This window comes from Cervus elaphus, chromosome 7 (assembly GCF_910594005.1).
Source record: "Cervus elaphus chromosome 7, mCerEla1.1, whole genome shotgun sequence".
NCBI lineage: Eukaryota > Metazoa > Chordata > Mammalia > Artiodactyla > Cervidae > Cervus > Cervus elaphus.
Genome location: NC_057821.1, coordinates 45944809 through 45971841, shown reverse-complemented (window position 1 = coordinate 45971841; position 27033 = coordinate 45944809). Strand labels below are relative to the sequence as shown.

The 27033-nt window shown below is 43.1% G+C and overlaps 1 long non-coding RNA gene across 1 annotated transcript; it reads right to left on the bottom strand.

Annotated features, from left to right (window-relative positions):
- Positions 1-1084: 1084 nt before the first annotated feature.
- Positions 1085-5942, bottom strand: LOC122696779. The gene is made up of 3 exons (XR_006341859.1): positions 5814-5942; positions 4687-4906; positions 1085-1446 (listed from the first exon to the last, which is right to left on the bottom strand). It is a non-coding gene; the product is annotated as an uncharacterized LOC122696779 (long non-coding RNA).
- Positions 5943-27033: the final 21091 nt, after the last annotated feature.

Genomic DNA, 27033 nt, shown 5'->3' with positions numbered 1-27033 from the left:
AAAAAAAAAAGACCAAAAATCTGTTTCCCCTCCTCACCTCCAGCCATTCTGTTTTTCCCCAGAGATGTGGACGGTGGTGTCAGGGAGGAGAGCACCGTGAACCTGCGCATCTCTCCTTGGTCCGCGGCATGGGTGCAGCTCTCCACCTCTGAACTCTGGCTGGACGCTACGCAGAGGTGCCAGGATGCCTCACCAAGGGAAGGGTATGCCAGCTTTCCAGACTGATAAGAGGAAAGTAAGCAGCATCCATTTCAGAAGGAAGCTTGTTGTGACAAGGTCTTTGGACCACGTTCACTGAACAATGATGGGTAAAGTGTCAAAAAAAAATCCTTGCCTGAATTTTCATTTCTCTTGGATTTTCCAAATATGTCTTCAGAGGTCCTTCCACCACACTTGCTTTCAGGAACAAACCAGTGGGAGGAGGTGAGGGCTCAGGGCAGAAAGTGGCCGGGGGGCTCCTTGGGTTCACAGACATCTTCCTCTCTGCTGCCATCCAGGAGTTCATTAGGATGGAGGACCATTCCTATGCCCTAAAGCTTTGGATCTTTGGGGACCTTCAGCTTATTTTCAATGGCATAGTGAGCCCTGGAATATAGTCATGAAAATTGCTTATCCAAGAGTCTGGATACTAGAGAAAGTTGGGAAATTGTTTACCAAGGACTTTTGTTAATGATGACTCAGTTTACTAATCATGACATCATCATAATTTTTAAAGCATTTGCTGTAAATGTGAGGCAATTTGCATTAATAAAATTATCTGCCTGGTTGCAAATTACAGCTGGTGGTATTGATACGGACTAACCCAGACCACCAGAGACATGGGTTGTAAGGGATACACCATGACCGAATTCATCAGGGGTTTCATCAGAAAAAAAATCTCATACATTTCATGAAACAAAGACTGCTATTTCTGAGGAGATTCTATTCAAGAGGAACAGGCTACACAGACATTTGGAAAGGAAAATGTTTAGCAAGGATACAAAGGTAGCACTGATGGGCATTTTCTCAAAAACTACTATGTTATTGTTATGTATGATTTGGGATCCTTTTACAACTCAACATCTCTTAGGGGAAAAAAAAAAGTGAATCTGTTGGGGGACATCACCATTAAGTCCAGGGGCCGGAAAACCTCAGGTATGGCTAAGTCTAGGCACTCAAAAATGTTAACTCAAGTTCATGTGGACGATGCACAGTGAGGCCAAACAAACTGAGCCATCAGAGTCTGGAGCAGAGAAGGGTGGTTCACGCCTAAAAAGCCAGAACTCCCCGAAGGGTTTTGAGCAAACCACTTTTAAAAACCAGGTGAGGGAGGGGAGTCAACAGGCGCCCAATTCTCCGCAGGACTGACGGTGAGGTGGCAGGAGGGGTCACAGGGTCAGCCATCCTTAGGCTCCAGGAGGTCTGGGGCTCCGTGCTCAGGGTCTTCAGGGAGTTAGCATCATCCATCTGTTGGAGAGGAGGAGGTTTTTTACATCTGCAAAACAACTCAGAAAATCTACATCAAACGCTATTGTCTAGGTACTTTAGGGGGGCAAGGGTGGTCCCCAGAAGGCCCCAGGGGTCTGGCTCCATTACCAGATGATTCTATCAGGAACCTGACTCCATTACTCTCAGCTGTCTTTTCCCTTCTCTGGCTCTGTTCTCAAGCAGTTCTCTCTCTAATCCTAGTAAAAACAGCTCCCAGCCTGGCCCCTTACCTGTTAAACCACAGTTACATGAAGAGGATGGGCTCCCCAGGTGACATCAGTGGTAAAGAACCCGCCTGCCAATGCAGGAGACGTAAGAGACAGGGATTCAGTCCCTAGTGGGGAAGACCCCCTGGAGGAGGACATGGCAACCCACTGCAGTGTTCTTGCCTAGAGCATCCCATGGACAGAGGAGCCTGGTGGGCTACAGTCCACGGTGTTGCGAAGAGCTGGACACAACAGAAATGATTTAGCAGGAACACACACAAAGGAAGAGGATGCCTCTGGAGCTCACCGACCTATTTTGGGTCATGTGATCAGTTCACAGCTAGTCACTGCGGACCATTTTGAGACCTTGTTCTCATGGACCTGGGTGGGTACCTCAGGACCCACATGACGGGCTCAGCCTCACTTTTACCTGTGAAGTAGCTCCCTAGGGCTACTAAGGTCATAACTAAGTACTGCAGACTGACTGGATTGAACAGCAGACACTTATTTCTCGAAGTTCTGGAGGTTGAGAAGTTCAAGGTCAAGCTGTCAGCAAGGTGGTTTCTTTGGAGACCTCCCTCCTTGGCTTGTAGGTGGCTCTATATCCAGTGTCTTTATATGGTCTTCTCTGTGTTTGTCTAAGTCCTAATCTCTTCTCATAAACACCCTAGTCAGATAAGGGCCACCCGATGTGAAGAGCTAACTCATTTGAAAAGACCCTGATGCTGGGAAAGATTGAAGGCAGGAGGAGAAGGGGACGACAGAGGATGAGATGGTTGGATGGCATCACTGACTCAATGGACATGAGTTTGAGTAAACTCCGGGATTTGGTGATGGACAGGGAGGCCTGGCGTGCTGCGATTCATGGGGTCGCAAAGAGTCGGACACGACTGAGCAACTAAACTGAACTGATATAAGGGCCCACCCATTTGACCTCATAGTCTCTTAATCACCTCTTTAAAGGGCCCTATCTCGAAACATCGTCACATTCTGGGATACCCTAGAATTAGGATTTAAACATACACATTGCGAGGGTGGGCGGCGCACTTCAGCCTTATAAATTGAATTTTCTAAGAAAATTTTGAGGCTGTTATCAGAAGAAAAGGAAATCAATGCTATCAGACACAAACAACCCGTCTGCTAAACACCTCCAGCCTCTGCAGACACTCTCCCAGCAAATCCCGTCATGAATTTGCTACAACTTCATTTGAGATGGCAATATTTCCAGTCCTTGAGGAATGCCCCCACTTGGAAGGTTTGCTGTTGCTGTGGTTTAGTCACTAAGGCATATCCGACTCTGCAACCCCAAGGACTGTAGCCCGCCAGGCTCTTCTGTCCATGGGATTTCCCAGGCAAGAATACTGCAGTGGGTTTCCAGTTCCTACTTGGAAGGTTACCACCCTGGTTAATAGTACTGGAAAATAATAGTAAAGCTTTCAAACCAGGTTCCCTAAGTGTGTTTCATTAAATATTCAAAGACTGGGCATTTAGATAGATATTACTGGGGGAAAGACTTTTGTTTTAGAAATTATCAAATGCAAATTAGCCAAGTTTCTAGACCACAGAACTTTCCAGAGCCTTTCAACATGCTAATAATTATTGTGAATCCCCAAGAATGAGGGTGGTGTCTGCAACATTTATGCTTCCTCCAAACACACATTACGGAATGCTTCCTTATAAAATTGCTGGCCACACAGCTGGACTTAAAAGCTAAGAGTTGAGTTTGGGGCGGAAGCAGGACAAAGAAACTTCTGGACCTTTGGAAATGGACCTTTGCCAGTTCTAGAGAGCTTCAGGCACCCTAACCAGCTCAATGTCAGCTGACTAGTAGTGGGAGGTTAGAGCTGAAAGCATGCCACTGAGGCTGGCAGCAGCAGGAAAACTAACCAGGGCAGAGGGGAAAGAGAAGAAGCTATCGTCCAGATCACCAAATTCAAGAGCTGCAGAAAAATCAAGCATGAACTGGGTGCTTAGTTTCTAAGGAGCCAATCTACCCAATCGTGGGTGGTGGGGAGAGTTCCACGGTGAGATTTCCTGAGCATCTTTCAAGTGTCTGGGTCAAGAACCACAGAGATTCATCTTAGCTAATGGTATGGATATCAACCTGGGGCCATCTAGGCAAGGGGTGCTGATCCAATTTCCAGTTCTAGAACTGGAGTAGGAGCCAGGATCTGGGGAGAAAGCAGGGAGACCACCTCAGCATGTTCAGTAGAAGTCTAACCTGGGGTGACGAGGGACTGATATTCACATAGTTTTCAAGATTCCAGATCCGTTTCAGGGGAGCAGCAGATTTTAGGCAAATTTACTAGCAGGGAAAAAAAAAAACTGCCATCAGACTAGCAAGCTGGCTGCTCCCCTCGCCTTTTCAGCTCAAACTGCTGCACAGATACCACCAACTGTAGTGCCCCTGTCCTTCCCGCTCCAACCAAAAGGCCTTTCGTACCCCCACTTAGCACTACTGCAACCTCCTCCTTTTTCTCAAGCTGTCCCTCTTTTCATGTTTTACCTGGGTAAACCCAGCTGGTTATTTAAGATCCAGCTCAGGCAAGACCTTCTTAGGGAAGACATTCTTGCCCTCCCTCACCTCCCTCCATCACCAGGCTGCGTTAGATGCTCTCCCTTCACATTTCAAGGAGCCATGGACTAACACTTCCGCTCTGGACCATCATTTTGCTGACAAAAGTCTGTCTAGTCAAAGCTATGGTTTTTCCAGTGTCATGTATGGATGTGAGAGTTGGACCATAAGGAAGGCTGAGAGCCCAAGAATTGATGCTCTTGAACTGTGGTGCTGGAGAAAACTCTTGGGAGTCCCTTGAACTGTAAGGAGATCCAACCAGTCAGTCCTAATGGAAATCAGTCCTGAATATTCATTGGAAAAACCAATGCTGAAATTGATGCTCTAATACTTTGGCCACCTGATGTGAAGAGCTGACTCACTGGGAAAGACCCTGATGCTGGGAAAGCTTGAAGGTAGGAGGAGAAGGGAACAGCAGAGGATGAGATGGTTACATACCATTTCTGACTCAATTGACATGAATTTGAGCAAACTCTGGGAGATGGTGAAGGACAGGGAAGCCTGGCGTGCTGCAGTCCATGGGGTCGCAAAGAGTCGGACACAACTTAGAGACTGAACAGTGAACAAAACTGGACCATGCCAGACCCAGAGACGTGTGTGTCCGTCCTCCGCTGGGGTGTGTTAGAAGCGCAATGAATATCTGTAGAACTCAAATGACCTGCAAACAGCAAGGTACACAGAGTTAATGCGACTATCGCATCCACTCAGAATTGAGCTTAGCACGTTACATTTACTTTCTACTTGTAAATGTTGAAAGGATACCCTTTCACATATAATTCTCTTGCCATTTGACCTCTAAATAAAATCGAGGACACAGTGTCACCGGGGCTAAGGCATCCTTCTGACACATGGTAATTACCCGTAAAAGCATACCTCCCAACGAATCCCCTAAAAAACACCACAGCTCAGATTCTGGCAGCGTTCATAAATCACCAGCTCTGGACCCTCAGAAGTTTAGGAAGTTAGCAAGGATCCTTGACAGAATTACTGCTTTTATTAATGCTGTGGGCTTGGATTATTTATTTAAGATTACCAGGATCAGAAAACATGAGCTGCAATCAAGCCTTCACCTAAATCACAAGGAATGGTACAAGGTCCCCTCGAGATAGCAAGGTCTCATTATTTTCTGGTTGAGAAGACGCTCTCCCGAGAGATCTAGGAGCTGGTTAAACTCCAGGAAGAAAGAGGATGATCAAAAGTATCTTTTCTGTTCCAAGCGCTATAAATATTAAACACATGTTTTGCAGTTCAATTGTTTCAGAAAATTTTCCAATGTGACCTTTATAAACATTAGTACCTCCCTCCCACCCCAGTAACTAGCTGCTGGATGGAGGCCCCTGGGGACAGTTAATGAGGAAGTGCTCCCAGTACGTGAACTATGCCCCCCGGAGCAAAACAGACCCTGTAAGGAAGTGTGTTACCTCTTCCAGGTCACAGGTTTCCAATTAGACTCTAATTACTCGAACACTAAATTACTCAACCCGAAAAGAAAAGAAAGCTTCCCAAAGTTGGAGAGGCACACGGAACCTCAGAGGGAAAGGGCTTCAGAAATGACCGGTGCTAACCTCCTTTTATAAAAGAAGGCAGAGAGCCAAGGCGAGAAGTCCAGGGTCCCGGAGCCCACCTCCGTCTCCAGCCAGCCGGGTCACTGTTGACTGTGTCTTTCAGGATCTCACAAGCTTGGCTGGTTTTTCTTCCCTCTCTACCCTCCGCTCTGGGTTCGCTTCCTCCGTGTAATAGAAAGAGGATGTTGGACAGTATCCGTTTCCTTTCTCTCGCCTATCACCACTCTGATCCCCAACAAATCAAATCACCACCACTTTCCATCTGCGCTTTTCTTCTGCCTGCAATGCTTTTTCCTTCCCTGGGAAGTCTGGCAGACTTTTTCTCGGCTCTAAGGCCCAGCTCCAGATGCGCCTGGTCTTCCCTGGCAGACAGCTCTTCTCACTCTTGTATTACCATCTTCATGACCCATATATGTTGTAGGACAGTGCTTATGGCATTGATCCTGACCTGTCTCTTGGACTAAGCCGTGGCCACATGGCACGTCCTCAGTCACATGCCAGTCTCCTACACACCTCACTTCAGATTCCACTTCAACTCTCCTCTTTGAAAACCCAAATCCGTATTTCCCAGGCCACTCTCACTGCATATCCTAACCCTCCACCAAGTGTTCCACCATCATCACAAATCCAATGTTCCCAAGACAGGAGCCATAGTTTCCTTTGCCCACCCATCCACCACCCCAAAATCTACTCCTGGTCCTCACCTACTCATCTCTGTGAATGCCATTAGTATCCTCTTGGTGACCCAGATTAAAAACCCAAGGTTCCTGGTACTTCCCTAGTGGTCCAGTAGGTAAGATACCCAGCTCCCAATGCAGGGGACCTGGGTTCTATCCCTGGTCAGGGAACTAGATTCCATGTGCCACAACAGAGACCTGGAGACAGCCAAATAAATAAATGTTTTCTAAAAAGGTCTTTAAAATATTTTAATAAAAGGTCTTTTAAAAAAACTCAAGGTTCTCAAAAATAAGTTAATTAGAATAAAAATCCAAGGTTCTCAAAAAGAAATGAAACAAAATTAAAAACCCAAGTTTCTCTTGGGAGCTTCCGCCGACCTTTCTCTGAGTAACTACCAACGCTTTTCATTCCAATTAGACCCCATCTCTAGCAGGAATCACCCGCTTCTTGTACGGGAACCACAGTCAATCCAGGCTCCCGTTACCTCCCATCTGACCGTGTTCAGGACCTTCCGCTCTGTTCTCAGTCTCAGTTCTTCTCCTCCCAGACCCCCAACACACTGCTGCTACAGTCAATACCCCTAAGAGCAGCTCGGCCAGAGAGTTCTCTTGCTCACACTTTCCGTGACTCTTCAGCGTCCAGCTCTTCGTCCAAACTCTTCAGTATTTTGTTCAAAATCCTCTACAATTCAGCTTCAACTGCATCTCCGTTCTTACCTAAAACCATCCCAGTTACTCATCCTAGCTCCAACTACAACTTCTCCTCGCTGTGTTTTCCTGCCACTTTTTCTTCTCTCAAAAATCCAGAAACTGAAACAATTAAAAGCAGAACAGTAAAATAGTATTTGATAAGAGTTTTTTGTGCCCATAAGGACAGTGTGCAAACTGGGAGCTTTCGGATTCAAAACTGAGATGAGGCTCAGAGGGATGATTCCATCATGGCATAAAGAGTGGAAATGAGGGAGTTGTTTAGCCTTCACAATGATGGGTTCTGACAGCGGGAGTTACCAGACAGCAGGGGATTGGTTCAAAGTGATTACCTCATAGCATTTTAGAAAGACGACTTAAGTTTCTTTTATGATTTACAAGAAGTAATCTAAATTAAATCTTGCTTACGTTCATGAAATAAGCTAGACTTAGTTTTGCTTACACGGCTTAAATGGTTTTGTCTGCACACAGCTTTCAAGTTTGGTCTCTATTTTGCATTTATAGAGCACTGGATGAAGAAGAAATTGAGTGGTTTAGAAAGTGTCCAAACTCTCTTTCTTAGAAGTTCCTAGTTCAGGAACTCCCAGTTAGGAACTGTGGACTTCTTACACCTTTGAGGTCATACCAGATGAGTTTTCAATCAATTATAGACGATCCATTTCCCCTCTAATTTATCATATTTTCCAGCAGGAAGAGAGGAAGGTATTCTCTTCCCTACCTCCCCACTCAGAAGGTCCACTCATCAGTCTGAGTTTATTAAACGAAAATCTTTAATATGTGAGAAGTGTTAAGTATAATATCAACATATCCCCAAAAGGGGTTGAGAACTTCGAATTATTAATAGTCCACTTAAAAATACTATGACTATTTTCTCTGAAATTGCTAAGCTTGTGTGATTGGTCAAACTGAGTAGACAATTTAATCACATAACCATTAAAGGCTATGAAATAACTGATTTAGGCTACTAAGTTCACTTGCCCAACTTGTATGATTATTTTCACATGATATGGACAAAGACTATACCGCTCAACACCAAGAGAAACAAAATGGTGATGATAAAAAAATAAATACATTTGCGTTCCATAACGTCTATGAATGTGTGAGATCGAGGATTTATCTTAAGTAACAAACTCTCAGTTTACAGATAATAAAACTATTACCAGAGGTCAATATCTTTTGTACAATCACAAAGTTATCCTTTAAAAAAACTGGTATAGTTAGTTTCCCTATTTTATTGTCTATACAGGCAATTTAACTTTATAAGAAGTTCCTTTCAGGAATCCTCGTTGTTTCTCTAAAACACTGCATTGAGCCATGACTCCATAAATTCATGTGAACAAGGATGATATAAATGCTGCCCTCAAAAGACTTCCAGTTAAACAGTCTGGTAACTAGACTGTGGGGAGATTCAGGGGGTAGCTTCCTGGCAGCTACCTAGATGGCCCTAGAAGCATGGCTCAAAAATCCATATACGTGGAGCAACTCAAGTAAGAAGTTGGATGGTGCTCAACTCCATTGGCTAAGTCGGACACCAAGGGCCAAGGTGTTTATATGTTGGTTTTGGTGTTAATGTGGTGTTTTCCCAAGGATCTGGGATTAAGGAAGCATGCAAATTCTGCATTTGTGGGCTTGCAGGTATGATTTAATTTGCTTATGCAAATATAGGTTTGGTCATATACAGAAGGAAACAAACAAAAAGAGACAAGGAAAGCTGATGTTCAAACTTCCTCCTTAATAGCCATCTATTTTCTTTGGGTTTTTAATTGACTAAGGGAAAATAATATTGTCTAATCACACCTAGGAAAACTGAATAATAATAGAAACAGAATTAAGAATTCTGTAATAGAATTACAGAATTAAGTATGGTATAAAGTTCAGAAGGTCTATAGTTTGATATAAGATAAAACATGTTCTTCTTAGGGTGACCAAAATTAGTAGGAAAGATGAAAATGATTTCTGGAAGGTGAGATTTTAGGCTTGTTTTCAGTTTCTAGGCTTAAATAATCTCCCCACTTACAATGTGCATCTGTGACCATAGTATATATTATGCCTGTTTTCTTGCTTAAAATCTAAACTTAAAAGCAATCTCCCCAAGGACATAGTAGGTTAAAAACCATTTTAAGGACACTAAAATGTTATTTTAGAGACACTCGGAGGTATCTACATCCCTGGTGGCTGAATAAGGCAGAGGTCTGACCTAAAAAAAAAATGAACAAAAAAACCAAAATCATTGTTATGCCAGGAGAAATATATTTTACGACAATGTAACAGCAAGTCCCTAAAACTTGTCAGTAGTTAGGTACATGCACATTGGTCAGGACTGAATCTAGGCCCTTCATTTCATTACTTTCAATATGCAGAGCAATGCATAAATTCAGGAGCCATAAAGATATGGGAAGAATTTCCATTTTTGCTCACTCCTGTCTCCTAAAATACAATGCAGGCAAATACTTTCAAAAAATATTAGGGTTTCTATTGAGAGGTTTTTCAAAGCAATCTGTCATCCATTTGTATTTTTAATTAAAAAAAAAAGTTTAAAAAAAGTGAGAAAACGATGCTACTCGTGGCGTCATGTGTGGATGAGAGAACGCAGCTTTTGCCTCTCTTCCTCCGGTCGCGGCAGAGTCCCGTCTCCAGTCTCAGAGAGGCAGTTGTGCCAAGAGAATCCTTTACTTGTCTAGAACTCTGAATCACCAGGAGACCCACATACACACCACCAAAACACCTGCTGATGTTTTAAATCATACAAGTTAGTTTCTCAAAGTGCCATCTCTGGACCCCCAAGGGGTCTCTGAAGCTCCTTCAGAGGGTGCTGGAGTTCAAAACTACTTTCATAATAAATTTTTTCCCATTTCACTGTGTTGACATTTGCACTGATGGTGCAAAAAAAACATGGGTAAAGCTGCTGGCCCTTAGCCCAGACCCAGGAATAGGAACAAACTGAACTAGCAGCTATGGGGGAGGGGCGGGGGGGGGAGGGAAAGCTAGTTTTACTTAATGACCTTGATGAAGCAGTAAGAATGAACTTATTAATCTGAGCTCTTACATACACATTTTTTAAAATGTTCTGTTTGGATAAAATGGGAGGTGCCCATAAAGTACTTCTGCTGCATGCCTTCAGGGAAAAGTACTCATGCGATCGTTTGAATTACAACTGAAATATGACTATCTTCATGGAACACTATTTTCACTGGGAAGAATGACTGACAGGCTCACTTTGGCTATTCAACTTTGACTACTTGGCAGACATATTTCAAAAATCAACTGAGCGAGTCTGTTAGTTCAAGGTAAATGCCCAGCAGTATTTGTTGCAAAAGACAAAATTTGAGAAAATCGAGGGCTGTACTAAGGAGATTATATGTTTGAAATAATTCGTGATGCTCCTACTAGTGGAGACCATGAATTCCAATTATGAATCTGCCACCAGAAGCTGCCTTCCCAAGTAAACACTCTCCCAAAGCGTATGGATTAATCCAGGACATCTTGCACTCTGCTCTGCTGTTTACAAAACATTTCCCTAGCTCTAGGTCACAGGAGCTAGGAGTCTCCAATTTCCCGAACCTATTCAGGTGCCCATTTGATGTTGTCAACAATGCATCAATCTAGCTCAGCAGAACCTTCCCTTCTCCCAGCCAGCAAGGCCTGAGAGCACGGCCCTCTCTACAGTTCAATGGGGCCCTGACTTATTAAAAACAAAAAAACAGGAGTCTCTGTTCCCCCATTTTCATTAACCTTCTCATTATATGGTAATAACAACTAAGAACTCAGGTCTAAAAGCAGAGAAACTTCCCCAACTTTCTTTGGGCTGGTTTTCCCCAGGGGATTTGTCATGCTACACCACAAACTTTAAACTCGATTCCTCAATATTGGCTTCAATGAGCAGGAATGTAAGGCAGAAGTGAGATCAAGAGGAGAGAAAAAAATATCTCTTTAATCAAAAATAATAATAATATACAAAAACCAGAGAAATACAGCATGTTTTGTTGAGCTCTTGTTGTCTTGAGTTTTTATGTGTTTCCCCATTTTATTTTGTCTGGTTTTAATGTCCTGGATACTAAAGGGAAAAGAAACAGAATATTGCATAAGGTAGAGACAAGTTTAGAGATTCTTCATGAACAGGGACTGAGCAGTAACTGATGGAGAAATTTAAGGCAATGTGATGATAGCACAAAGGTATAGGTGCTCACTGTCCTATAGAAATATTGTGGAAGGCACATACATAACTTCAACTTTCCTAGGAGCCACTTTTTTAAAGAGGAGAATGAAACAGATAAAATTAGCTTTAATCATATGTTTTATTTGGCCCACTATATCCAAAGCATTATCTCAATAAATAATCAATACAAAATATTAATTAGATATTTTACATTGTTTTTTTCATATAGTATGTTAGTCTGCTCATGCTGTCATAGCAAAAGGCATAGACTGCAGGGGGCTTAAACAACGGAAGTTTACTTTCTCACAGTTCTGGAGGCTGGCAGTCCAAGTGAAGGGCGCAACCTGGTGGGCTTCTGGTCAGGGCCCACTTCCTGACTTGCAGATGGCCACTTTCTCCCTGTGTCCTCTCATAATGGCCAAAAGGGAAAGCAAGCTTCCTGGTCATCAGGGTTTCATCCTATGACCTCATTTAACCTTACTCACTTCCTTACCCCAACTGCAATCACACTAGGAGTTAGGACTTCAATATATGAATCTGAGGGTGAAAGGACACCATTCCATCCAGAGGTCACTAAGTCTTTGAAATCTGGTGGGTGCTTTACATTTGCTGCAATATCAATTCAGACAAAGCACATTTCAAGGGCTCATTAGCCACATGAGGATTCTGCATCGGACAACACAGAGCTTGATCCAGGGTCATTGGCTTCAGAAGTCAGAGCCGGGCTTCCCTGGCGGCTCAGTGATAACGGACCCACATGGGAAAGCAGGCACAGAGGATGAGAGGGTTGGATGGCATCACCGACTCGATGGGCATGAGTGTGTGTAAACTCCGGGAGCTGGTGACGGACAGGGAGGCCTGGCGTGCTGCAGTCCATGGGGTCGCAAAGAGTCAGACAGGACTGAGTGATTGGACTGAACTGGCAAAGCAGGAGACTCAGGTTTGATCCCCGGTCTGGGAAGATCCCCCGTGCAGCAGAGCAACTAAGCCTGAGCCCCCACTCCTGAGCCTGTGCCCTAGAGCCCAGGGGGCCACAACCACTGAGGCCCACGTGCCCTAGACCCCCTGCTCTGCAGCGAGAGAAGCCACCGCAGGGAGAACCAGAGCACCACAACAGAGAACCACCCCTGTTTGCCACAACTGGAGAAAAACCCACACGGCAGCGAAGACCCAGCACAGCCAAAAATAAAAATTAATAAAAATTTGAAAAAAAGGTCAGAGCCACTCTGACCTCGAGAGCTCCAGAGCCTGACCTTAGGTAGAAGGTGGTCACTCCAGGAAGAAGCCTGGCCACTGGCCAACACATCCACACCCAGAAACCAAGGTTCCCCTAGGGGCCGGAGGGGACACTGCACGCGGCTCAATAGTCCTGAGGACCCAGCTGTCAGTGTCTGCAGTTTGGTGATGAAACTGAGGGCTTCCCATTCAGCCACAGCCTCGTGGACTCTGTCTTCAGCTGGGAAAACAGTGGCGAGAATCCTGGAGGTGGCCCAACCACAAGACGCACGCATGCTCTGCTACCTCCCGGCTCAGCTGCAAGCTCCCTAGGACTCTGTGTGCCTGGATTCGGGGTGGGGAGGTTGCTCTGGGGACAGGGCTCTGGAGGGGAGCTGCTATGCTTGGTGTTCCTGATCTGCAAATACACACAACCCAGCGAGCACACCAGAGCCAGCCATGTGACATTCCGTTCTACCAAAACTGGAGGCAAACTGAAAGCAAACCCAGAGAGATGATGAAATAAGGAAACAGCTACAAAAGGAACAAAATTCCCTTGATTTCCATGGGGAAACAGCAAACAAGGAAGCAAGCAAGCAATCAGTAACCTTCAGGAGTATACATTAAGGTCCTTTTTAGTATAAAACTACACCTAAAAAAACAGGGCTTCTTTGATGGCTCAGTGGTAAAGAATCCGCCTGCCAATGTAAGAGATGTGGGTTCAATCCCTGGGCAGGGAAATAAGATCCTGCTTCAATACTGCTGTTGTCTCTCTGAGAATAAATCGTTAGTAGCTGAAGTTGTACCTGTTATTATGCTGTCCTAAATCCTCTCTCCCTTGATGCAATAACAGCCCTGTTTTTCTCTAGTCACCCATCTCTGTCACTCCTTGCCTGTGGTTGAGATGGGGTCAACCCTAGAATCCAGGACTGACAATGACTTTAGCAGCATGGTCTGTCCGTGGGCCACAGTGACTGGCTGAGGAAAGGGCATGTGGCCAAGCCTGCCAAACCAGCGTGTCCCTCCAAGAGCATCAAAAGTCTCAGCGAAAGCACTGTTCTTTTACTGGGGCTGCTGAGACCATCATCGTGCCACCATTTAGGGACAAGACAGCCTTCATAAAAGGAGAAGAAAGACAGATTCAAGAGGTGGAGGGGCGTGTCCTCTCGGCATCACTGTGATGCCACATTAACCCCACCCCACCCCTTCAAGTATCCACTACATTGAATCAAGCATCAGGGTGAGTTGCTTCTACCTTTGAAGTCATCCTGGGGTCTATTTCCCTCTTCTTTTGTTTTTTTTCAAGAGCCCCAACCTCCCTCCTCTACAACTGAATTATCCTCCCAAATATTAAAATTAATCTTCTCGATAACAGCCTCTCAGTAATCCAATTATCCTTAGACAAAGTCACCTTTCTATAGTATTTATCTACTCATTTTATTTCCCTGCTCATAACCCTTTGGTGGAGGGGCTTCCCTGGCAGCTCAGTGGTAAAGAATCTGCCTATAATGCAGGAGACGAAGGTTCAATCCCTGGGTTGGGAAGATCCCCTGGAGTAGAAAATGGCAACCCACTCCAGTATCCTTGCTTGGAAAATTCCATGAACAGAGAGCCTGGCAGGATACAGTCCATGGGGTCACAAAGAATCGGACACAACTGAGCACGCATGCACACAACTCTTTAATGGAATCAGAATATTTCAAGTTCTTTGCATCGCTGTGGCTTCTGGAAAGCTTGCTCAGAAAGCCCCTCCCTTCCAGGACTTAATGAATACATCTTTGGCACATTCAATATTTAATCTTGTGAGTGGGATGGTAGCCCAATATTTAATATGTTAATCTTCAGTGATAGCTATCCTTGTGCCCCTATTCTCTTTTTTTTTTCATTTATTTTTATAAGTTGGAGACTAATTACTTTACAATATTGTAGTGGTTTTTGTCATACATTGACATGAATCAGCCATGGATTTACATGTATTCCCCATCCCGATCCCCCCTCCCACGTCCCTCTCCACCCCATCCCTCTGGGTCTTCCCAGTGCACCAGGCCTGAGCACTTGTCTCATGCATCCAACCTGGGCTGGTGATCTGTTTCACCCCAGATAATATACATGTTTCGATGCTGTTCTCTCGAAACATCCCACCCTCGCCTTCTCCCACAGAGTCCAAAAGTCTGTTCTGTACATCTGTGTCTCTTTTTCTGCTTTGCATATAGGGTTATCATTACCATCTTTCTAAATTCCATATATATGCGTTATTATACTGTAATGGTCTTTATCTTTCTGGCTTACCTCACTCTGTATAATGGGCTCCAGTTTCATCCATCTCATTAGAACTGATTCAAATGAATTCGTTTTAGTGGCTGAGTAATATTTCATGGTGTATATGTACCACAGCTTCCTTATCCATTCGTCTGCTGATTGCCCCTATTCTCTTCACCTTGAAATTAGAGACCCAGTCTTATGCATCTTTGAATCCAAAATGCCTGGCAAAAAGCAGACAAAAGCATTAAGTCATCCATACAGAATCCCTTGACATCCACAAACTGTGCCCAACCTGACTCTGCGCCCTTCTTCTCCCTCTGTTAAAGTCACATCATATGGCATAGCCAGGCTCATTGCAGGGCTTACTCAGGCCAACATACCTGGTTGAGTTTTGCTGTTGTTCATGTCCAACTCCTTGCCACCCCATGGACTGCAGCATGCCAGGCTTCCCTGTCCTTCACCGTCTCCTGGAGTTCACTCAAAATCATGTCCATTGAGCCAGGGAAACTATCTAACCACCTGCTCTTCTGCTGTCCTCTTCTATTGCCTTCAGTCTTTCCCAGAATCAGGGTCTTTTCCAGTGAGTCAGCTCTTCGCCTCTGGTGGCCAAAGTATTGGTATTTCAGCTTCAGGATCAGTCCTTCCAATATTCAGGATTGATTTCCTTTAGGATTGACCGGGTTGATCTCCTTGCTGTCCAAGTTGACTCTCAAGAGTCTTCTCCAAACACCACAATTCGAAAGCATCAGTTCTTTAGTTCTCAGCCTTCTTTATGATCCAGCTGAGTTTTAGGGTATGAACATGTGATGCAACAAGAAAGAAAAGCATCCTATGGATATCAAAGATAGGAACTATGGCCCCATCAAGAACTGCAGACTGTGGAGCGAGAAAGTGAATGTAAGCAGCTCCAGACTTCAGCATCAGTCTTGCTTGAGTCCTGCAAGTGATATATAGCACAGCTACATGGGAACTGCTGTTGGTACCACCTGACTGGCCCACCGTCTGCCTGGTTTTCCTGCATGGTTTCTGCTGCTTTGTGACTTCAGCTTCTTCATGATATCACTTACTTACTCATAATGCCCTCTTCTATTCACGGCTTCTTCCGGGATTTGCCTCCTCTCATCTTCATTTCCCAGACCTAACTGCCAGATTCTTTATTCCACAATGTAATTTCCCAAAATCAAGACCCTAATCAACCCAGCTGTCTCCTGTTTACGCAGAATTTTTCAGGCTGGGACAAGGACAGCTATGGCCCCTCTCTGGTCCACCCAGCTTAGACGGTACTGACAGGGTCACTTGGCAAAACGCACACCTGCCTAGGTCTGCCCATCACTATGAGTGGGGTCTGCGATGCAGGAGACCTGGGTTCAATCCCTGGGTTGGGAAGATCCTCTGGAGAAGAGGAAAGGCTATCCACTCCAGTTCTGGCCTAGAGAATTCCATGGACTGTATAGTCCATGGGGTCACAAAAAGTCAGACACGACTGTGCAACTTTCACTTTCATGAGTGGGGTGATTGCCCTTAACTGAGACTGGGGTTAAGGGCACTCTCCACTTATCCAAAATGCCCAACAATATCATATGCCCTAAACTACTATATCTACCCACTATATCTATATACTATATCTACCCACTGACTCAAATCATTCCTCTAGTCAGAAATGTCCTTCCATTTATCTTCATTAGAATGTCATTCTTTGTAAGATCCATGTCAAAGACTACCATCCAATGAAAACTTTCCCAAATTTGCTAACTGGTATCAAACTTTCCTTTTTCTGCAATTTCAAAACAGTTAGTGCCTTAGTGCTTTTATTTTAGCATTTATCACACTCTGTCCTAGATGGTAAATGTTCACATATATTTTATTGTCCATCTGGATTGTAGATTTCTTAAAGGGCAGGCCCATTGCATTCATATTTTGTTTCCCACATTACACCTAAGACAGAGTTTTGAAAACAGTAATAATAAAATGTGGTGAAATTGAATTTTAAATAAGTGTTAAATTCTAAGGACAGTTTAGAGATGACAGCTGCCCTGCAATATAATCAGCTATTGTCCCTGAATTCTTTTTACTAAGTACAAATTGTCCCTCAAATATATCTGATTTCTATTACAATGTGTGTTGCCCTGCAGATTCCAACTCACTCTGCTTCCTCCAAGCCTCAGTCAATTCGTTCTCAAATCCCTCTGGCTACTTTTATCCTGAGACCTAGGTAGAGGGGCCTCATTCTCTCAGCCTCAATTTCAGTTGGAACAACCCATTGTTAAGATCCCCAGGGCTTGGAGATAAGCTCATAGCTGCAGGCTCCATAAGAGCTTGTTGTATAGCAAACCTTGCTGAAACTCTGCTTCCTAAATTCGAAGTTTAGACTCATTTAGAATTCCAAAATCTCTTAAGTGCAATTTGCTACAGACGTAAACTTGAAAATCAAATGGACTTTTGCCCTTTCATGAAAACCTGAAAGGCAATTAATTGCACTCAAAACTAATAAATAGTCCTGTTTCTTGTATGATGAGTAACGTCCAGCACTTTACATGACTAATTAAACAATCTGGAATTTGCTTTGAAGGCTAAGCCATTCTTAATAATTTTAAATTGCTAGCTGTCTAAGCTGGGAATAATACCCCCAACTTCTGAGAAACTTTAAAAGAGCCTCCACCATTAGATAGAGCTTTCAGAAAACAAATTAGGTTTCTGCCAGTTTCCTCGATCTAGAAATACCCACAATCCTTGATAATTCAAGAAACTTCTTATCTAATTTGTGGATTTCCTGGGCTTCAGCTTCCTTTTCTTGCTGGGGACTTGCTTTCACTCTCTGTGTCCCCCTCAGGCAAAGGCTAAGGGGGGAACAGAGAGTGAAGGTGAAAAGTTAAATAAAATTGTAAAATGTACCGTGTTATAGTCATCTGGTTCATCATGGATGTTCATGCTCCCTTGGCCCCTTTGCCCTGAAAGAGTATCTTCCACATCACATTTCGTGCTGTGATCACAGTGTTCCGACAGGCACATGATGTTCTCAGCCAACGCAACCAAGTCCGTGTCTCAGTAACTCTGTTCCCAAAGCTCAAATCAAGCATTTTGTCTTCTTCTTTTTTTTTTAATAAAGTTGGGTGGGAAAGAGATCTGAACCCAATGGCTAATAAAGAGCTGTCGAGAACTCAGGCTCCACTTCTGCTTTGTAAGTAAGTTCATCTATACCGTATTTCTAGACTCCATATATATGCATTAATAAATGATATGTCTCTTTCTGACTTAGCTCACTCTGTATGACAGTCTCTAGGTCCATCTGTATGAAATAGATAACTAATGATAGCGAATGAAGATGCTTGAGAGTCCCTTGAAATGCAAAGAAGTCAAATCAGTCAATTCTAAAGGAAATCAACACTGAATATTCATTGGAAGGACTGATGCTGAAGCTGAAACTCCAATACTTTGGCCACCTGATGCGAAGAACTGACTCATTGGAAAAGGCCCTGATGCTGGGAAAGATTGAGGGCAGAAAGAGAAGGGGGCGACAGAGCATGAGATTGTTGGATGGTGTCATCGACACAATGGACATGAGTTTGAGCAGACTCTGGGAGACAGTGAAGGACAGGGAAGCCTGGGGCGCTGCAGTCCATGGGGTCTCAAAGAGTCAGACACGACTTAGCAACTGAACAACAGTAAGAACCCACTATATAGCACCGGGAACCCAACTCAGTGTTCTGTGGTGACCTAAATGGGAAGGAAATCCAAAAAAGAGGAGATATAGTACATGTACGGCTGATTCACCTTGCTATATAGTAGAAACTAACACAATGCTGTAAAGTAACTATACTGCAATGAAAATTAATTTTTTAAAAAAAGAACTCAGGCTCTAGTTTTCCAGGTTGTTGTTATTGTGGAAAACAAACCTATCATTTTTCAAAGACAAAGTCTAGTTGTTGGCCAACAAAGTCATACCAGGAGAACTCAAGAATAAGTTCAAATACTAGGAGATTTCTCTTTGAGAATTTCTTTCTGAGACCGGCAACCTCAGCAGCTCTCAGATACTGTGTTATTGATATCTCTTAACACTCTTAAAGATTCCAAAGAGTTTTTGATTACAGAGTTTATACCTATCAATATTTACCATATTAGAAATTAAAAGAGGATTAAAATTTTTATCTGTTAAAATAACTGTAATGAATCCATTGCATACTAACATGTGTAATACACATTTTATTTTACAAAATTAACTCTTCTTTCCAAATATAAGAAAGTTTACTGTGACGAGCATGATTGTTTTACCTCCTTTGGCAAATCTATTCAGTATCTGGCTTAATAAAAGACAGCTGGATTCTCATATCTGGTCTGCATTTAATCTGTTGTGATGAATTATTTTGGTTAAAAGAGCTAAGGAAAACCCAGCTTTCAATGGGAAGAGAAAAGACCTAGAAGATGCCCTGAAAGGCACACTCTGACAACCACTGGCCTAATAATATCTCAAAGCTATAATACATCTCTCATTGTATAATTTCAATCCAGCCTTTTGGGTTCTTACTTCACCCAAGTATCACTGATGGACTTTGGGATGGGCAGTCTTGAGTTTGAGCGTCATCTCCACCACTTCACTTCCCTGGTGGTTCAGTGATAAAGAATCCACCTACCAATACAAGAGACACAGGAGATGTGGGTTTGCATCAACCCAAAATATTTTCTGATCCTCTTTCAGCAGGATCTTCTAAAGTCGGTATTTCTGTGAATAAACTCAGCTCAGACAGACCATGGGGTCACAAAAAGTTGGACATGACTGAGCAACTAACACTTTTACTTTTCACCTTCTCTTTATCTTGAAAACAAAAGAGCTTGACAATCTAGTTATTAATAGAACATTCTAGAATTCTCCTGAGTTTTGCTGAAAGTTTCAAGGATTCCTAATGGTTGTTCCTAAGAGAAGTGGAATCTTCTGTGAGAAAGTCAAGATAAAGCATATAGATGGGTATATGGTACTTCTCTTGTGGTCCAGTGGTTGAGAATCTGCCTTTCAATGCAGGAGACACAGGTTCGATTCCTGGTTGGGGAACTAAGATCCCGCATGCAAGGGGCAACTAAGCTCTTCGCCTCAACGAGAGAAGCCTAATCACTGCAACAAAGAACCAGTGCAATCAAAAGAAAAAGGAAAGAGAAGGTGTTTACTAAGTACCTAGAGTACAAGGTACTCTCTGCCTTGAGATTCTTCAATGAGGGTAGAGGGGTATTTCCCATGAAGCTGCTGAAACTGAAGCTTCACTAAAAGCTGAATCGTCCCATGGCTGACAGAAGGGTGGCATGCCGGGATGGAGACAGAGTATCAGCTTCCTTGTGGTGTGGTGGCTCCATAGAACAAAGCACAAAGGAAACAGGAAACTGACAATTATCCGGTGAGTGTGATCTGCAGTGATCGCCACGTGGGATATTTCAGACACAATGTCCAGTTCAGTCTTGATTGATGTCTGTGGCTCATTTCTCTATTACTATGGCTAGCTCTACTTCCCTTTCCAATAACCAGGCTTGCATTAGAGCCAAGAGGCAGCCCACTTGAGGGCCAAACAGGGAGGCGTCCTTCTTTCTACTGGGGGAATGTGCTGAAAGCAGAGGACCAAGCAGAACAGTTTAAGCTGGAAATGTAAAGTGGCAGTTCTCTGCGTTTAGCTGATCCTGGCCCCGTGGGAGTAGCTTAGCTGAAATGTGGTCAGGCATTTTCTCTTGGTAGATTACAAGTTTCAAAAATACTCTCGGTGCATTAGAATTTTCTAAATGCATCCCTGCTTACCGTGAGGCTGAGAGAACAAATTTCACTCAAGAAATACCAGCCATTTGAAAAAGAAATTCTTAGGGGATTTGCTAGAAAATTGGAAAGGGGACAAGGTATATCCACATATGTATTGGAGTCTGCAAAATCATCAGGCTCCATGCCTGGGATATAGGATGACAATAACCAAGACAAATGTGGAAATAAAGGCAGTAGGTTTTGTACAAAGCCATGCTGAACAAACATTTTTTTTTTTTTTACAGCTTTTCCTTAGGAAAAAAACATCCAAGCTAAAGTCAAAAATTAAGATTTTTAGGACAACATTTTAGGGATATTTTTTATACAGTGCTTGGAGCATTAATGGTTATGCAAATCATTCACTACCATATGCAAGTGTGACTGCCATGCCCAGGGTCTTGGTTAGGAATCTTTTGGTTATCAGTGACAAAAAACCAAACCCAAGTCAGCTTATGCATAAAGCTAATTTATCGGCTCACATACTTGAAGAGTGCAGGAAGGCAGACCCAGATGAGTTTTTAGCAGCTAAAATAGATCATTAGGATGGGATTTCCCTATATCATCTTATAGCCTTTTCCATGTGTAGTTGTTAGCAGTGACTGGATGGTTAGAGCAGCCCAACGTGTGTGTTATTTGCTTGGTCGTGTCTGACCCTTTGAGACCCCATGGACTGTAGCCCGCCAGGCTCCTCTGTTCATGAAATTTTCCAGGTAAGAATACAGGAAGGGGTTGCCATTTCCTTCTCCAGGGGTTCTTCTCCACCCAGGGATCAAACACAGGTCTCCCACATGGCAGGCAGATTCTTTACTGTCTGAGCCATCAAGGAAGCCCCTAGATAAAGGAAAAGAGGTTTAAAATGGGCCAAACACTTGTTAACAGCACTGGAAGTGTACTTTTGGGCACCCACATACTCCAAGCTTTCGGTCTTTTTCAAGGTCCATCCTTGTCTTCCAAAGAGAGAGTAACCCTTCCTTACACATTTTAAGGAAACAGATTCCTCAAATCTCCCCTTTAGGGAGAAATAAGAGTATTTGGAAGTATCGTACTCAGTTTGAATCTCAGCTTAGCCATTTGCTAGCAAAACTTAGGATCAGTTACTTACTTAATCACAGTGACCTTTCTGTGTCTTCATCTGTGAAATAAACATGACATATCTGCTGGGCAACGTTGCAGTTTAGGATGTGAAATATTCACCTGTGAAGTACTTCCAGTTGAAAATGTAGACCATATAAAAGAATCTGCTTGGGGTTCTTCCCAAGTTCCTCCTGAAGGAAAAGCACAGAAGTACAAAAAGGAACCTGATACAAAATGGAGAGAAGAGAAGGACAGTCACCACCAGGGAGGGATTTCAACCAGTTTCAACAGAGCTCTGGAAATTGGAAAGTGGATAAAAGAAAGAGGTGCAGGAAGCCATGGTCTCCAAGGGCGGAGAAAAGGATTAGAATGCAGTTTGCTCAGGAGAACATCAAGCCCCAGAGAGGGATCTGGCTCAGAGTCAGCAGATCTCACATGGTGAGAGTGAAAACTGAGAGATTAATACAGTATCTCTCAGCTGCACACCCACCTGCCCAAACTCCCATCCTCCCCTCCTCTTCCCACCCTAAATTTAGGCAGCAGATAATTCTTAGGTCAAATATCTTCAACACTTCTGTCAAGCCTGAAGAAATTACTTGGGGAAAGCTAATGCTTCCACAATAGGAATTGACTGCCCCCACCTAAGAAAAGCCCTTCCCGTGAAATGAAGCTAGTCAGTTTCCCAATGCAAAGCCTATATATGCATGAATACATGCACACACACACGCACACTCAACAAGGGTGAAAACTCAAACCAACAGCTCAAGGTTTCTTTCTTATGTGCAAACACACAGCCAAGGACCAGCCGGTCTAGAAAGAGTTCTCGGCAGCACAAAAGAAAAAGATCTCATCCCTGCAGCCCTGCAGATATATTATTACCCCCAATTTAAAAACAATAAAATGGAGGCATAAGAGGGTTAAATAACTTGCCCAAGAGGAAAAAGTAAATAGAGGAGCAAAATTTTTGCTCAGGGTTATCTGACTTCAAAGCCTTTTTTTACACTCACCACAGCCCTGTCATCATAACTTATAGGTGCATTATATTTTATAAGTACCATTATATATTAACCCTGTTTTATTGTTTTAATGACCCTCATATATGTTACTGTTCCCATTTTCCAGATGAGAACATTGAGACCCATGGAAGTCAATCAGTTACCCTTGACCACATGATGCATCAGTGTTCACCGACACTTACTACCACAAGCATCAATTTTCATGCCACTTCTCTGCTTAAATTTTATCATTCAACAAACACTGTAACGTTATGAAATATAATGTGTCACTACGTCTCTGATTTTTTTTATTATTTCTGTTGCTAATTGTTTTAGGGCAAACACCTCACTGTATCACTCAACATCACGCTTGATCTGGCCACAGCTCGCACCGTTTTACCCCCACCAGGTAGGTCTCCCAGCCATGCACACATGCTTGCTATGCTTGTCCCCAACTTTAATACTTTGCCTAACATCTACTCCTTCCTGAAACCCCTCACTTCTTCTCCGCAGATACCCAAATTGTCTCCATGACTGTAATGTACGTCTCAAATTCACCATGAGTCTAACATGTCCCAGATAGCCCATAATATTTATGTTCACTTCCCGTGTATATTCAGCATTATCATAGTCAACTGAACAGTCTTCTGATGTTTGTTTTTTTATCCCCTGGGAAGGCTTTCTGTCTTCATGCCTTTCTCAATGCTTCGAAGTCAAAGAGGGAAACATATTACTCTTTATACCTTCCCCACGCAGCACTTTAGACCCAGAAGGTGCACATGTGTGCCTGCTCATTCTCTGTCATGTCCTATTCTTTGCAACCCCTATTCTTTGTAGCCCGAAGCCAGACTCCTCTGTCCCTGGAATTCTCCAGGCAAGAATACTGGGGTGGGTTGTCATTTTCTCCTCCAGGTGATCTTCCTGACCTGGGGATCAAACCCAAGTCTCCTGTTTCCTGCATTGGCAGGTGGATTCTTCTCTACTGCACCACCTGGGAAGCCCCAGAAGGTGCATTTCCTAGCAAAGGCTCAAGAAACATCTGAGGACCTGAATTTATAGCTTGGGAGCTGTTTGTCCCCAAGTCAAGCATCTCTTGTCCCCTATTGTTCAGTGTCTTTTGGAAGTTTGCCAGGTCCTCGTGACTTTTCTTTGAGTCACTGGCTCTCTCCCCCGCATTTTCCAGGCTTATTTTTTCCATGACCTGATGTTCTGATGTGCCCCATGTATAGTCCTCATTTGTCTTTACTTTCTGCTCTTTCACAAAGCGAAATGTGAAATGATCCATGCTTTCATTGGCACAGTTCAGTCTTGGGTTTTTCCCCCCTAACTAAACCATTCATGTGGAGGAAGCTTTTGATCCAGGATTCAGATTATTCAGTCACGTTTTACATAACCAGAAACCATGCTAGGTGGTTATGTAAACTCTGGTTTTGACTTGAATAGCCAGACAAGAGTCTTTACAATTTAGGTTAAAGCATGTTGTCAGCTCCCATTCATTTCTGATGGTCTAAATGTCAGAGTTATCCTACAATAGCACTGTCAAAGAGACAGTGTGTCAGGGAAGAATATTTGAGGACAAAAATAAATATTTTCTAGACCATTTTTCGGTAATATGTTATTATCATATAAAATGCCCCCAAAAGAGATCAAATTTGCTTATATAGTTTAGTGAACAATTGCTAGAAAAGGACTACCATAGACCAAGCAGCTAGTTACAAATCGAGCTATAAAGTCAACATTCAGTAAAAGTGTCTTCATGTTTATATTAAAGTGTCCTGTGTGTGTGTGTGTGTGCGTTCAGTTCGGTTCAGTTCAGTCGCAAAGTCGTGTCCGACTCTGCAACCCCATGGACTGCAGCACACCAGGCTTCCATCACCAACTCCTGGGGCTTGCTCAAACTCATGTCCTCTGAGTTGGTGATATGTGCATGTGTGCATGCGTGGTTGGTTTCATCTGTTGTGTTCAACTCTTTGCGACTATGGGCCATAGCCAGCCAGGCTCCTCTGTTGATGGGATTCTCTAAGCAAGAATACTGGAGTGGGTTTCCATGCCCCTCTCCAGGGAATCTTACTGGCCCAGGGATCGAACCCACATCTCTTGTCACCTGCATTGGCAGGTGAATTCTTTACCGCTAGTGCCACCTGGAACATCCAAAACATTCAGGTGAGCAGGTGAGCAGCCAAGTCTTTAAATGCTGATGCAGTAATTTTTTGTGCTTTAGATGACCTTTTTTTTGTCTTGGCAGGGACTGTTTTCTATACACACTTTCACTCTCACTTAGCAGGAAAAAAAAATTCTGAACATCTCTGGGAAGGAATTGACAGCTAGAAGGAGAAGCACAGAGACAACAGATGGAGAAAAAGAGGAACCAAACCACCAGCTGAATCCACTCAAAAATGTCAATGGACGCTTGGAGTTTCAAACCCAAGTTTCCCATCTTTATTACTAGTTTCTGAGTTGTTCAATTCTTCCTGTCATCAGGACTTTGTCTCTTCTTTGAGCTTCTCTAAAACACTCAAGGCACATGTCAGCTGATTCGATCTCTTGAGTTACGATGTGATTTCTTTAGTGTTATGATTCCTACTCATCTTGTGTGAAACTTACAGGATTAAAGCTGCGTTAAGACACGTTAAGTAGTCACTGTGAATTTCCATAGCAGTTGTTTTGAAACGTCCTCTGTAGGACTGCAAATATCTTAGAATGATAAACTAAGAATATTACTTTAGATAATTAGAAGTTTGATGGACAACGTATGTCACTGGAGCAGGAGCAACTGACAGGATCAAGATCCCGTCCCCTGGGTTATCGTTACTCCTTAAAAAGAGACCACTAAGCCCAGAGACTTGGGGCTTCCCCGGTGGCTCAGCAGGTGAAGAATCCACCTGCAATACAGGAGACACAGGTTCGATCCCTGGGTTGGGAAGATGCTCTGGAGGAGGAAATGGCCACCCACTCCAGTGTTCTTGCCTGGAGAATCCCAGGGACGGGGGAGCCTGGTGGGCTGCCGTCCATGGGGTCGCACAGAGTCAGACACGACTGAAGCGACTTAGCAGCAGCAGCAGCAGCAGCCTACATTCTCGCTCTCATTGCGTAAGAGTCTCATTGTAAAAATGGAAAACAGGTAAACACAATGAAAAAATTTAAAACCACTCATAATAATCAGAGAAAACCAGTATTTCCTTTCAGTCATTTTGATATGCATATATATATAAATCTTATTACATAACTGTCTCATAATAAGTTTATCCAACATGACAGTGTGAGAATTTTTCCATCCTTTTCCACAAATTACTTCACATTCTGCATGGTTTTACAGTGCATAGATTTATATGGCCATTTAATTTGTCCCTACTTTTAATTATTTTATTCATTGACACATTAAACATCTTTATACATAAATTTTTGTCTGAGTTTCTGTTCTCTGAGAACAGAGCTTTATTGTTTTAGAGACACATACCTTTTAAAAACTGTATACCATTTTAAACTTTTGATATATGTTTTCGAAGTGTCTTCCAGAAAACATTTTATCAATTTATTTTCTTGTCAATAGCATCTGACAACTTCCTTAGTAGTACGTGTGTGTGTGTTCAGTCGTGTTCAACTCTTTGCGCCCGCATGAACCACAGCCTGCCAGGCTCGTTTGTCCAGGGGATTTCCCAGACAAGAATACTGGAGTGGGTTACCATTCCCTTCTCCAGCAGATCTTCCCAACACAGGAATCAAATCCACATCTCCTATATCTCCTGCATTAGCTGACGGGTTGTTAACCTGCTGAGCCATTGGGGAAGCCTTACCACTACACTCTTAAAATATCACTTTTTGAAATTTTTTCTAATTTAATAGGGCAAAAAATGGTTTATTACTGCCACCTTTCTTGTTAGTTTTTATTCATTAATAAATATGAACATTAATCACCTATCTAGTGACCACTTATATTTCTTCCTTTGAGCTATTGCTCCTTTGTGTCCTTTGTTCATTTTTTTTTAAATTAGTGTTTTACTTTCAGTTACATGAGCTCTTTACATATGAAAGACAGCTGTCCTTTTATGCTTCCTTTTCATCACCTATATTTTTTAAGTTTTCATTTACTTTAAGTATTATTTATAAACATAAAAATTTGGAAACATGGTAACTAGAATAAGGAAATATTAAGTACATTCTGTCCGGTTTGTCTGATGTAATTACATTGGGGCTTCCCTGGTGGCTCAGCGGTAAAGAATCTCCTTGAAATGCAGGGACCTGGGTTCAATCCCTGGGTTGGGAAGATTCCCCTGGAAGAGGAAATGAGAACCTACTCCAATATTCTTGCCTGCCCCATGGACAGAGGATCCTGGCAGGCTATAGTCAATGCAATCGCAAAGCC